This window comes from Lynx canadensis, chromosome B3 (assembly GCF_007474595.2).
Source record: "Lynx canadensis isolate LIC74 chromosome B3, mLynCan4.pri.v2, whole genome shotgun sequence".
NCBI classification, from domain to species: domain Eukaryota; kingdom Metazoa; phylum Chordata; class Mammalia; order Carnivora; family Felidae; genus Lynx; species Lynx canadensis.
Window position 1 is genome coordinate 27,097,721 of NC_044308.2, and position 15,432 is coordinate 27,113,152.

Below are 15,432 nucleotides of genomic sequence, written 5' to 3' on the forward strand. Positions count from 1 at the left end.
AACAGCAGAGTGCAAACTCTGAAACACTTCCTGAAGCACCAGGCTTTGGACGGTATAAGACCTCTTTTTAAAATAGCTATTACTCTCAGGAGCAGAAAATATAACAGGCTTTCCTAACATACACACACACACACACACACACACACACACAGTGACCTAGAAAAACTGACAAGACAGAGGAATTCACTGCAAAAGAAAGAACAAGAACAGGTCGCAGCCAAGGATCTAATCAAAACAGATATAAGTAATATGCCTGAACCAGAATTTAAAACAACAATCACAAAGATACTAGCTGGGCCTGAGAAAAGCATAGAAGACACTAAACAATCCTTTATTACAGAGATAAAAGACCTAAAAAGTACTCAGGCTAAAATTTTTAAAAATGCTATAACTGAAATGAAAAACCAACTGACTATAATGACAAGGAAGGATCATGCAAAAGAATGAAATAGTGATATAGAAGAGAAAAATATGAAAAATAATGAAGCTGGAAAAAAAAGGAAAGAAAGGTATTGGATCATGAATGTAGACTTAGAGAACTCAATGACTCTAGAAAGAATAATAACATTCGTATCATAGGAGTCCCAGAAGAAAAAGAGAAAAGAGGCAGAAGGTTTACTTGAGTAATTTATAGCTGAAAACTTCCCTAATCTGGGGAAGGACTTAGATATCTAAATCCTGGAGGCACAGAGAACTCCTATCAAATTAAACAAAAGCCAGCCAAAGCCAAAATATATCATAGGACAATTTGCAAAATACAGAGACAAGAAAAGAATCCGGAAAGCAGCAAGGAAAAAGAAACCCCTCACCTACAAGGAAAGAAAATTCAGGTTAGCAGTATATCTGTCCACAGAAACCTGGCAGGCCAGAAGAGAGTGGCAGGATATATTCAACATGCTGAATGGGAAAAATATGCAGCCAGAAATACTTTATCCAGCAAGGCTGTCATTCAGAATAGAAGGAAAGATCAAAGTTCCCCAGACAAACAAAAAACTAAAGGAGTTTGTGACCACCAAACCCGCTCTGCAAACAATATTAAAGTGGACTCTTTGAGTGGGAAAGAAAGACCAAAAGCAACAAAGACTAGAAAGGAACAGAGAAAATCACCAGAAACACCAATCTTACAGGCAATACAATGGCACTAAATTCTTCTCTATCAATATTACTGTGAATGTAAATGCACTAAATGTTCCAATAAAAACAAATAGTGTATCAGAATGGGTTAAAAAAAATAAGACACATGTATATGCTGCTTACAGGAGACTCATTCTAGACCTAAAGACACCTGCAGATTGAAAGTGAGGGGATAGAGAATCATCTATCATGCTAATAGACATTAAAAGAAAGCCAGAGTAGCTATACTTATATCAGACAATCTAGATTAAAAAATTTTTGTTAATGTTTATTAATTTTTGAGAGAGAGAGAGACAGAGTGTGATTGGGGGAAGGGCAGAGAGAGAGGGAGACACAGAATCTGAAGTAGGCTCCAGGCTCTGAGCTGTCAGCACAGAGCCCAACACGGGGCTCAAATCCATGAGCTGTGAGATCATGACCTAAGCCAAAGTCAACCACCAAACTGACTGAGCCACCCCGGCACCCCAGACAATCTAGATTTTGAAATAAAGACTGTAACCACAGATCAGCGAGGGCATTATATCTAATTAAGGCGTCCATCCATCAAGCAGATCTAACAATTGTAAATATTTATGCCCCCAATTTGAAAGCACTCAAATATATATTCAGTTAATAACAAACATAAAGAAATTCATTGATAATAACATAATAGTAGGGAACTTAACACCCCACTTATAGCAATGGACAGATCATCTAAGCAGAAAATAAACAAGGAAATAATGGCTTTTTAATGACACACTCTACTAGATGGACTTCATAGATGTATTCAGAACACTTCATCCTAAAGCAGCAGAATACACATCTTTCTCGAGTGCACATGGAACATTCTCCAGAATATATTACATACTTGATCACAAATCAGCCCTTAACAAATACAAAAACATTGAGAATGTAGCAAGCATCTTTTCTGACCACAACACTATAAAACTTTAAGTCAACCACAAGAAAAAATTTGGAAAGCCCTCAAATACATGGAAGTTAAAGAACATTCTACCAAAAATGAATGGGTTAACCAAGAAATTAAAGAGCAAGTAAAAAAAATATATGGAAGCCAATGAAAATGAAAACACAACAGTCCAAAACCTTTGGGATGTAGCAAACCTCAAGAAGCAAAAAAAGTCTCAAATACACAACCTAACCTTACACCTATAGGAGACAGAAAAGGAACAGCAAATAAAGTCTAAAGTCAACATAAGAAGGGAAATAATAAAGATTAAAGCAGAAGTAAACAATATAGAAACAAAAAAAACAGTAGAACAAATCAACAAAACTAAGAGCTGGTTCTTTGAAAGAATCAACAAAATTGACAAATTGATAAACTCCTAGCCATACTTACCAAAAGAAAGAGAGAGGACCCAAATAGATAAAATCACAAATGAGAGAAGAGATCACAACCAACACTACAGAAATACAAACAATTATAAGAGAATACTATAAAAAAATATATGCCTACAAACTGGGCAATCTGGAAGAAATGAACAAATTTCTAGAAACATAAAAACTACTAATAGAAAAAAATAGAAAATAGAAATAGAAAATAGAAAAAAATAGAAAATTTGAACAGACTCATAACCAGCAAAGTAATTGAAACAGTAATCAAAAATCTCCCAACAAACAAAAGTCCAGGGCCAGAGAGCTTCCAAGGGGAATTCTACCAGACATTTAAAGAAGAGTTTATACCTATTCTTCTCAAACTGTTCCAAAAATAGAAATTGAGGGAAAACTTCCAAACCCATTCTACAAGGCCAGAATTACCTTGACTCCAAAATCAAGGACCCCACTAAAAACGAGATTTACAGACCAGTATGCCTGATAAACACACATGAAAAAATTCTCAACAAGATTCTAGCAAATCAAATCCAACAGTATATTAAAATAATTATTCACCATGACCTAGTGGGATTTATTCCTGGACTTCAGGGATGGTTTAATATTTGTAAATTAATCAATGTGATGTACCACATTAATACAGAAAAGGATAAGAAACATATGATCCTCTCAGTAGTTGCAAAAAAAGCATTTGACAAAATACAGCATCCATTCTTGAAAAAAAAAAAAAAACCTCAACACGGTAGGGATAGAGGGAACATACCTTAACATCATAAAAGCTATATACTGAAGACCTGCAATTAATATCATCCTTAATGGGGAAAAACTGAGAGCTTTTCCTCTACAGTTAGGAACAAGACAGGGATGTCCACGCTCACCACTGTTATTCAACACAGTACTGGAAGTTCTAGCCTTAGCAATCAGACAACAAAAATAAATAAAAGGCATCCAAATTAGCAAGGAAGAACTCAAACTTTCACTATTTGCAGTTGATATAATACTCTACACAGGAAACCTAAAAGACTCTACCAAAAAACGGTGATACACAAATGCTGGAGGGTCACAGGATATAAAATCAATGTAAAGAAATCTGTTGCATTTCTATACATCAATGAATCAGTAGAAAGAGAAATAAAAGAATTTACCCCATTTACAATTGCACCAAAACCCATAAGATACCTAGGAATGTGGCGCCTGGGTGGCTCAGTCAGTTAAGCATCCAACACTTGATTTTGGCTCAGGTCATGTTCTCATGGGAATGAGATTGAGTCCCACATCAGGCTCTGTGCTAGACATGGAGCCTGCTTAGGATTCTCTCTTCCTCTCCCTCTGCTCTTCATCCACTTTCACACTCAAAAAAAAAAAAAATACCTAGGAATAAATCTAACCAAAGAGGTAAAAGATCTATACTCAAAAAATATAGAACGCCTATGAAAGAAATTGAAGAGGATATAAGAAATGGAAAAACATTCCAGGCTCATGGATTGGAAAAACAAATATTGTTAAAATGTCTATATTACCCAAAGCGATCTACATAGCCAATGCAATCGTTATCCAAATACTACCAGTTTTTCAAAGAGCTAGAATAAACAATCCTAAAATTTGTAAGGAACCACAATGACTCTGAATGGCCAAAATAATCTCTAAAAAAAAAAATCCTTAAAAAAAAAGGAACAGAATAGAAAGCCCAGAAATGGACCCACAACTATATGGTCAATTCATCTTTGACAAAGCAGGAAGGAGCATCCAATGGAAAAACAGTCTCTTCAACAAATGGTGTCAGGAAAACTGGACAGAAACATGCAGAATAATGAACCTGAATCACTTTCTTACACCATACACAAAAATAAATTCAAAATGGATGAAAGACCTAAATGTGAGATAGGGAACCATCACATTCCTACAGGAGAAAACATGCAGCAATGTCTTTGACCTCAGCCAGAGCAACTTCTTACTAGATCAATCTCCAGAGGCATGAAAAACAAAATAAAAAATGAACATTTTGGGACACCTGGGTGGCTCAGTCAGTTAACTTCTGCTCAGGTCATGATCTCATGGTTTGTGAGTTTGAGCCCTGCATTGGGCTCTGTGCTGACAGCTCAGCCTGGAGCCTGTTTCAGATTCTGTGTCTCCCTGTCTCTGCCCCTTACCTGCTCACAATCTGTCTCTCAGTCTCAAAAATAAATAAACATTACAAATTTTTTTAAATGAGCTATTGGGACTTCACTAAGATAACCTTCTTCACAGCAAAGGAAACAATCAACACAACTAAAACAACCTATGGAATGAGAGAAGATAATTGCAAATGACATATCTGATAAAGGGTTTGTATCCAAAATCTATAAAGAACTTATCAAATTCAACACCCCAAAAAATTAATAATTCAGTTAATAAATGGGTCAAAGACATGAACAGGTATTTTTCCAAAGACATCCAGATGACTAAGAGACACATGAAAAAATTCATCATCAGGGAAATACAAATCAAAACCATGATGAAATACCACCTCACACCTGTATGAATGGCTAAAATTAACATCACAGGAAATAACAGATGTTAGCAAGGATGCAGAGAAAGGGGAACCCTCTTACATTGTCAGTGGGGAATGCAAACTGGTGCAGCCGTTCTAGAAAACACTATGGACATTCTTCAAAAAGTTAAAAATAGAACTGCCCTACCACTCAGCAATTAAACTACTAGGTATTTACCCAAAGGATACTAAAATATGATTCGAAGGAATACATGCACCCTGATGTTTATAGCAGCATTATCAACAAGAGCCAAAGTATGGAAAGAGCCTAAATATCCATCAATGGATAAATGGATAAAGATGTGTTATACATAGGGGCACCTGGGTGGCTCAGTCAGTTGAGCATCCAACTTTGGCTTAGGTCATGATCTCATATCTTGTGAGTTCAAGCCCCACATTGGGCTCTGTGTTGACAGCTCAGAGCCTGGAGCCTGCTTTGGATTCTGTCTCTATCTCTCTCTTCCCCTCCCCTGCTCATCCTCTGTCTTTCTCTATCTCTCTCAAATATAAATAAACATTAAAAAAATTTTTTTTAAAGATGTGGTATATATATTGTGTATACACAATAGAATATTATATATGTGTATTGTATATACGTATATATTATAAATGTGTAATATTATATATGTGTATATATACACAATAGAATATTACTCAGCCATCAAAAAGAATGATTATATATGTAATATTTTATATATTTATATATTATATATATTAAGTATATATGTAATATTATATATGTGTATATATACCAATAGAATATTATTCAGCCATCAAAATGAAATATTATATATAATATTATGTGTATATTATATGTATGTATATATTATACATGTATATATACATGTATATACTATATACTACATATATACATGTGTATATACTATATACTATGTGTATATATATATATATATGAAATCTTGTCATTTGCAAATGTATTATGCTAAACAAAATAAGTCAGTCAGAAAGACAAATACCATATGATTTCACTGATATGTGGAATTTAAGAAACAAAACAGATGAACATATGGGAAGGGAAAAAAGAAAGGAAGAAAGAGGGAAGAAAACCATAAGAGACTCTTAACTATAGAGAACAAACTGAGGGTTATGGGCAATGGGCTTAATGGGTGATAGGTATTAAGGAGGGCACTTGTTGTGATGAGCCCTGGTTGTTATATGTAAGTGATAAATCACTAAATAGATAACTGTAATAGCCAGCTTTGTATCTAATCAGGAATTTGAATGTTTAGCTAAACCCCCAACACACACAAATCCAGGCCTGTAAATACCCTGCCAAACATTTAAGGGAACAGTGTTAGCAATTCTATATCATCTCCTCCAAAAAAGTTGAAGAGGAGTGTATACTTCTGTACTCATCCTATGAGTACAGCAAAAAAAAAAAAAAAGACATTACAAGAAAGTAAACTGTACATCAATTTCCGTAATGTACACAGACACAAAAATTCTATACAAAATATTAACAAGAAGCCATTTGAGCTGATATCTGGTGAACAGGAGGGCACATTGTGCTGGCTATTTGTGCATTTTACCAAGTAAGTCATGTTGTTTTCCAATCTGGGTTCTTGTCAGACTGATACATCCTGGCCCCTGTGACTGGTGGGGCCTGGTGACAATCAGGATGACAAAATATGAACAGAGGCATCCTGTGTCAGTCAATAAAGGGGTGGAACAAGTGGTTCTACTTTGATGACCAAAAGCTCAGGGCTCTGAGAACTGATGACAAGCAGGGTACTACCAGCCTTCAGTAGTAATGAAGTGAAAGGGAGCGGGGTGGGGGGGGTGGGGACAGGGCTTTGCAATTCACTTAGATTTTGGAGTTACTTCTTTACTTCAGCATAACCAAGCCTGTTCTGACAAATGCTCTGAATGCCATCACAGACCTGCTGAACCCAAATCTCTACAATAGGGCTTGGGAATCTGTAGTAATAACAAGCATTCTAAGGGTACCTTGGTGTCTCAGTCAGTTAAGCGTCCAACTGTTGGTTTTATCTCAGGTCATGGTCTCACAGTTCATGAGATGAAGCCCTGCATTGGGCTCTGCACTGATACCCTGCTTGGGATTCTCTCTCTCCTCTCTCTCTGTCCCTCCCAACTCTCAAAAATAAATAAATAAACTCAAAAAATAAGCATTCTAAAATTGGAGAGCCCTATGCCCCATGGTGGCCCAGAGCATTTGTCCTGACACTGCATATCTCACTCTGTGCTGATTTACATATTGTCATGGCATTGACATGGGGCTTTAGCATCACGCAGATCCCAATTATCCCCACCCCTTCCCTCAAAGCTTTTCTTAACCCCTTACTCAGGAAGAGTGGAAGAGTTGATTATACAGATCTGTTTCCTATACTTCTAAATCCATGTATCCTAAGTTCATGTCAAGATAGTTTTCTCCAGAAGAGCTTACTAACAGCACTGAATTCCTGGGGGTGGGCCTGGTAATCTAAATATATAACAATTGTTATCAGGTCATTCTGATCATCAGGATGGTTGGGAGAAATCTAGCATAACTGAATAAGATAACTGTCTGACTCTCCATTGAGGTACAGCTGTGCCCACACACTCATCCATTGGGATCACAGTTTCCTTAGCTCTCTCTTGGTGCAATCCTTTCCATCAGAAAACTAAAATTAATATCAAATTATCTCATTTTACATATACTAGTTGATGATAAAACATTCTAAACATCTCTAACTGGTCATTATACATTGAACTGTGTTTCCCCCAAAACCCATGTGTTGAAGTGTTAATCCCCAATACCTTAGAATGTGACCTTATTTGAAAATGGTGTTATTGCAGGTGTAATTAATTAAGGTGAGGTCATTAGTGTGGCCACAAACCTAAGATGACTGGTATCCTTATTAATGGGGAAATATGGATATAGACACACACAGGGAGAATGCCACAGGAACATGAATCTGGCCATCTAAAAGCCAAGGGGAGAGGCCTGGAACACATCCTTACTCAGAACCAACCAACCTTATAGGCACATTGATTTTGGACTTCCAGCCTCCAGAACTGTGAGGAAATAAGCCATCCTTTAGCTTACTAAATCATCTTAGCATCTGTGGAAATAAATCATCTGTTGTTTAAGCCACTCGTCTATGGTACTTTGTTACATCAGTCCTAGAAAAACAATACATTGGTCAATGGCAAAAGTTGATCAAGGTATCCTAGTGCCAGAAATATCCTTTTTTAAAAGCCAATTTTGATTAATTTTTTTCAAAACAGGAAAGGAATGGGATCATGTGTAGTTGTCCTCTCCATTATAAAGCTGTAAGAGGACAGAAGGATCTGAGATTCTTTTTTCTTAATAAAGGCACATACCTTGCTCTGTAGACCACAAGAGATGAGGCATTATCAATGCTATCAAGAAAATACAGTCCTTGGAGCCAACATGGCAGAACAGCATGGAAGTTTTTTGTGTGTCTCACGTCCATGAAATACAGCCAGACCAAGGCTAAACCATTTTGCACACCTATAAAACTGATCAGAGGATTAACACAACAATCTACACAAGCTGAACCACACAATTCAGCAGAAAGAGAAAAAATTCATTTTTATTTTCAATTTCTATTAAAAATACTTTTCTTTATTTTTTTACTATTTATTTTTGTGTAAATTTTTTTCATATTCTGTTTTACTCCCATCATTTCAATTTAGTCTACTTCAGTGTATTCATTTTTTCAAATTTTCAAACAATTTCCTTTTTTTTCTTTTTCCCCCTTTTTTTCTCTAATCTATCAAGCCACTTTCAACATCCAGAACAAAACACACCTATCATCTAGCATCATTTATTCGATTTTTGTGTGTGTGTGTTTATTTTGTTAATTTTAATATTTTTTATTTTAATATTTTTATTTTAATTTTTTCTACCTCATTAATTCCTTTTCTCCCTTAAAAATGATGAAACGAAAGAATTCACACCAAAAGAAAGAGCAGGAAGAAATGACAGGGAATTAACCAACACAGATATAAGCAAGATGTCAGAACCAGAATTTAGAATCACGATAATAAGAAGGCTAGCTGGACTCGAAAATAGATTAGAATCCCTGTATGCAGAGATGAAAGAAGTAAAAACTAGTCAGGATGAAATAAAAAATGCTACAACTGAGCTGCAATCACAGATGGATGCCATGATGGCAAGGATGGATAAGGCAGAACAGAGAATCAGCAATATAGAGGAAAAACTTATGGAGAATAATGAAGCAGGAAAAAAAGAGGGAGATTATCGCAAAAGAGCATGATTTAAGAATTAGAGAAATCTGGGGCACCTGGGTGGCTCAACTGGCTAACCATTTGACTTCAGCACAGGTCATGATCTCACTGTTTGTGGGTTCAAGCCACGTGTCAGGCTCTGTGCTGACAGTGCAGAGCCTGGACCCTGCTTTGGATTCTCCGTCTCCATCTCTCTCTGCTCCTCCCCCACTCACACTCTGTTTCTCTCTCTCAAAAATAAATATTTAAAAAATTGAAAAAAAGAATTAGAGAAATCAGTGACTCATTAAAAAGGAACAATACCAGAATCATAGGGGTCCCAGAAGAGGAAGAGACATAAATAGGGTAGAAGGGTTATGTGAGCAAATCATAGCAGAAAACTTTCCTAGCCTGGGGAAAGAAACAGACATCAAAATCCAGGAAGCACAGAGGACTCCCATTACATTCAACAAAAACCGACCAAAAACAAACAAAAACCAACAAGGCATATCCTACTCAAATTCACAAAATACTCAGGCAAGGAGAGAATCATAAAAGCAGCAAGGGGGAAAAAAGTCCCTAACCTACAAGGGAACACAAATCAGGTTTGCAAGCAGACCTATCCACAGAAACTTGGCAGGCCAGAAAGGAGTGGCAGGATATATTCAATGTGCTGAATCAGAAAAATATGCAGCCAAGAATTCTTTATGCAGCAAGGCTGTCGTTCAAAATAGAAGGAGAGATAAAAAGTTTCCCAGACAAAACAAAATTAAAGGATTTTGGGACCACTAAACCAACCCTGCAAGAAATTTTAAGGGGGACTCTCTGAGGGAAGAAAAGATGAAAAAATACATACATATATACATACATACATACACACATACATAAATAAATACCAAAAGCAACAAAACTTAGAAAGGACCAGGGAACATCGCCAGAAACTCCAACTGTACAAGCAACATAATGGCAATAAATTCGTATCTTTCAGTACTCACTCTAAACAGCAATGGACTCAATGCTCCAATCAAAAGACATAGGGTAACAGAATGGAAAAGAAAACAGGATCCATCTATATGCTGTTTACAAGAGACACTTTAGGCCTAGAGACACCTTCAGATTGAAAGTACAGGGATGGAGAACCATCTATCATGCTAATGGCCAACAAAAGAAAGACAGAGTAGCCATACTTACATCACAAAGTCTAGACTTTAAAATAAAGACTGTATCAAGAGATGCAGAAGGGCATTATATCATAATTAAGAGGTCTATCCACCAAGAAGACCTAACAATTGTAAACATTTATGTGACAAATGTGGGAGTACCCAAATATATAAATCAATTAATCACAAACATAAAGAAACTCATCGACAGTAACACCATAATAGTAGGAGACTTCAACACACCACTCACAGCAACGGATCATCTAATCAAAAAATCAACAAGGAAACAATGGCTTTGAATGACACCCTGGACCAGATGAACTTAACAGATATATTTAGAACATTTCATCCTAAAGCAGCAGAATATACATTCTTCTCTAGTGCACATGGAATGTTCTCCAGAAAGATCACACACTGGGACACAAATCAGCCCTCAGCAAGTACAAAAAGATCGAGATCATACCGTGCATATGTTCAGACCACAGTGCTATGAAACTTGAAACCAACCACAAGAAAAAATTTGGAATGGTAACAAATACTTGGAGACGAAACAACATCCTACTAAAGAATGAATGGGCTAACCAAGAAGTTAAAGAGGAAATTAAAAAGCATATGGGAGCCAAAGAAAATGATAACACCACAACCCAAAACCTCTGGGACGCAGCAAAGACGGTCATAAGAGGAAAGTATATAGTAATCCAGGCCTTCCTAAAGAAGGAAGAAAGATCTCAGATACACAACGTAACCTTATGCCTTAAAGAGCTGGAAAAAGAACAGCAAATAAAACCCAAGATCAGCAGAAGACAGGAAATAATAAAGATTAGAGCAGAAATTAATGCTATGGAAACAAAACAAACAGTAGGACAGATCAATGACCAAACACTGGTTCTTTGAGAGAATAAAAAAATTGATAAACCACTAGCCAGTTTGATCAAAAAGAAAAAGGAAAGGACCTAAATAAATAAAATCAAGAATGAAAGAGGAGAGATCACAACCAACACAGAAGAAATTAAAAACAAGAAAAAGATAATATTAGAGCAATTATATGCCAACAAAATGGACAATCTGGAAGAAATGGACAAATTCCTAGAAACATATACACTACCAAAACTGAAACAGGAAGAAATAGAAAATTTGTACAGACACATAACCAGTAAGGAAGTCAAATTAGTAATCAAAAATCTCCCAAAAAACAAGAGTTCATGGCCAGATGGCTTTCCAGGGGAATTCTACCAAACATTTAAGGAAGAGTTAACACTTATTCTCCTGAAGCTGTTCCAAAAAATAGAAATGGAAGGAAAACTTCCAAACTCTTTCTATGAAGCCAGCATTACCCTGATTCTAAAACCAGACAGAGACCCGACTAAATAGAATTATAGACCAATTTCCCCAATGAATATGCATGCAAAAATCCTCTACAACATACTAGCCAACCTTCAAAAAATTATTCACCACGACCAAGTGGGATTTATACCTGGGATGCAGGGCTGGTTCAATATCCACAAAAAAAATTAATGTGATTCATCACATCAATAAAAGAAAGGACAAGAAACATATGATCCTCTCAATAGATGCAGAAAAAGCATTTGACAAAATACACCATCCTTTCTTGATTAAAAACCCTCAAGAAAGTATCGATAGAAGATCATAAAAGCCACATACAAATGACTCAACGCTAATGTCATCCTCCATAGGGAAAAACTGAGAGTTTCCCCCTAAGGTCAGGAACAAGACAGGGATGTCCACTCTCTCCACGGTTATTCAACATAGTACTGGAAGTCTTAGCCTCTGCAATTAGACAACACAAAGAAATAAAAGGCATACAAATCAGCCAGGAGGAGGTCAAACTTTCACTCTTCGCAGAAGACATGATACTTTATATGGAAAACCCAAAAGATTCCACCAAAAAACTGCTAGAACTGATTCATGAATTCAACAAAGTTGCAGGATATAAAATCAATGCACAGAAATCAGTTGCATTCCTATTCACCGACAATGAAGCAACAGAAAGAGAAATCAAGGAATCGATGCCATTTACCATTGCACCAAAACCCATAAAATACCTAGGAATAAATCTAACCAAAGAGGTGAAAAATCTATATACTGAAAACTATAGAAAGCTTATGAAAGAAATTGGAGAAGACACAAAGAATGGAAAAAGATTCCATGCTCCTGGATACGAAGGACAAATATTGTTAAAATGGCAAAGTAGCCAAGAAATCTACATGTTCAATGCAATCCCTATCAAAATAACACAAGCATTCTTTAAAGAGATAGAACAAATAATCCTAAAATTTCTAAGGAAGCAGAAAAGACCCCAAATAGCCAAAGCAATCTTGAAAAAGAAAACCAAAGCAGGAGGCATCACAATCCCAGAATTCAAACTACACTACAAAGCTCTAATCATCAAGACAGTATGGTACTGGCACAAGAACACTCAGATCAATGGAACAAATTAGAGAACCCAGAAATGGACCCACAAACGTATGGCCAACTGATCTTTGACAAAGCAGGAAAGAATATCCAGTGGAATAAAGACAGTCTCTTCTGCAAGTGGTGCTGGGAAAACTGGACAGTGACATACAGAAGAATGAACCTGGACCATTTCTTACACCATACACAAAAATAAACTCAAAATGGATGAAAAACCTAAATGTAATACAGGAAGCCATCAAAACCCTTGAGGAGAAAGCAGGCAAAAACCTCTTTGATCTTGGCTGCAGCAAGTTCTTATTCAACACATCTCCAGAGGCAAGGGAAACAAAAGCAAAAATGAACTACTGGGACCTCACCAAAATAAAAATCTGCACAGCGAAGGAAACAATCAGCAAAACTAAAAGGCAACCTACAGAATGGGAGAAGATATTTGCAAACGACATATCAGATAAAGGGTTAGTATCCAAAATCTATAAACAACTTATCAAACTCAACACCCAAAAACCAAAGAACCCTGCGAAGAAATGGGCAAAATACATGAATAGTCACTTCTCCAAAGAAGACATTCGGATGGCCAACCGACACATGAAAAAAATGTTCAACATCACTCCTCATCAGGGAAATACAAATCAAAACCACAATGAGATACCACCTGACACCTGTCAGAATGGCTAACATTAACAACTCGGGCAACAACAGATGTTGGCAAGGATGTGGAGAAAGAGGATCTCTTCCGCATTGCTGGTGGGAATGCAAGCTGGTGCAGCCACTCTGGAAAACAGTATGCAGGTTCCTCAAAAACCTAAAACTTGAACTACCCTACGACACTGCAATTGCACTACTAGGTATTTTTTCAAGGGATACAGGTGTGCTGTTTCAAAGGGACACATGCACCCCAATATTTATAGCAGCACTATCGACAACAGCCAAAGTATGGAAAGAGCCCAAATGTCCATTGATGGATAAATGGATAAATAAGATGTGGTATATATACACAATGGAGTATTACTCAGTAATCAAAAGGAATGAAATCTTGCCATTTGCAGCTATGTGGATGGAACTGGAGGGTATTATGCTAAGAGAAATTCATAAAAGAAAGACAAATATCAGATGATTTCACTCATATGAGGACTTTAAGAGACAAAATAGATGAACATAAGGGAAGGGAAACAAAAATAATATAAAAACAGGGAGGGGAGGGGCGCCTGGGTGGCGCAGTCGGTTAAGCGTCCGACTTCAGCCAGGTCACGATCTCCCGGTCCGTGAGTTCGAGCCCCGCGTCGGGCTCTGGGCTGATGGCTCAGAGCCTGGAGCCTGTTTCCCATTCTGTGTCTCCCTCTCTCTCTGCCCCTCCCCCGTTCATGCTCTGTCTCTCTCTGTCCCAAAAATAAAATAAACGTTGAAAAAAAAAAAAAAAAAAAACAGGGAGGGGACAAAACAGAAGAGACTCTTAAATATAGAGAACAAACTGAGGGTTACTGGAGGGGTTGTAGGAGGCAGGACGGACTAAATGGGTAAGGTAAATGGGTAAGGGGCACTAAGGAATCTACTCCTGAAATCATTGCACTATACGCTAATTTGGATGCAAATTTTTAAAAATAAAATTAAAATTAAAAAAAAAGGATTACATAAAAAGGGCAGTTCTATTTAGCCCCCAACACCTGTGTTTGCACCCCCCTTATCTCCAGTCCCCCATCCTAGGCTCACCCCCTATAGTTCAGGTCCTGTTGGGTAGGGCCTATGCCAATCCTAGTGCCCCATGAGCATCTGAAGCACAGGAAATGTTCCCACTTGTCCTGCACTTACATCATCTTCAGTTGGGGTTAGGTGGAGGGTCCACCCAGAATTTCTTACTGCTTGGTCATGTTTAAAGTACCATTTCTACATCCACAAGGACACTCCAATGTTTTGTGCATTTGGTCAATAAGCATTTCCTAAAATAGACATTTCTGTGTATCATTCCATTTCTCTGGAAGAGGTGGATGACTACATTTTACTAAGAACAAGCTTGTTTTATATGGATGACTCTTGAGAGGGTATATAAGATAATGTTTTCCAAACTAGAACAAAAATTGTCAAATTCTGAATACAAAAGTCATGAATGAAAGAAAGGCAAATCTGCCAAGTACAGTCACATCTGATGAGCAGGAGGGCTGGTAACAAAACCTATAGATCCTTACCTATTCATACAAAAATGGTATTTTGTTATCTTACTAAAGATAAAACCTGAAGTCCTGTACAACACAAGGACAGAGTAATAACAGGATGATAGAGGTAAATATACAATCTATGAGCTCTGTGAGGACACCACACCATCTGAAACTACAGAGAAAGAAATGCACCTTTGTTAATGTACTCCTGTCACCCAGATGTGCTCTGCTGCCCAGGCAACCTGCACAATGTCCTATATTGGTCTGGCTGAGGAGAGGATGGCTATTTCCCAAATAATCTCTTGCTTCTAACATATCCTCATCAGTAATGTTCTCAATAAAACATTTACCAAAATTTTAGGTAAGAAAAATGCAAAGCCATAAGATGGTCATGAGCCCTCTTCCTGCTGCCTGGTGCCTCGCCGATACATTCTTGACTGACATGGTACATCGTCCTCTGTGTTGGATTATGTTGTCA

The 15,432-nt window shown here is 37.1% G+C and overlaps 1 protein-coding gene across 1 annotated transcript in view; it reads right to left on the minus strand.

Annotated features, from left to right (window-relative positions):
- Positions 1-15,432, minus strand: part of OCA2 (OCA2 melanosomal transmembrane protein) — a 408,608-nt gene that overhangs the window by 239,979 nt on the left and 153,197 nt on the right. The window lies entirely within an intron of this gene.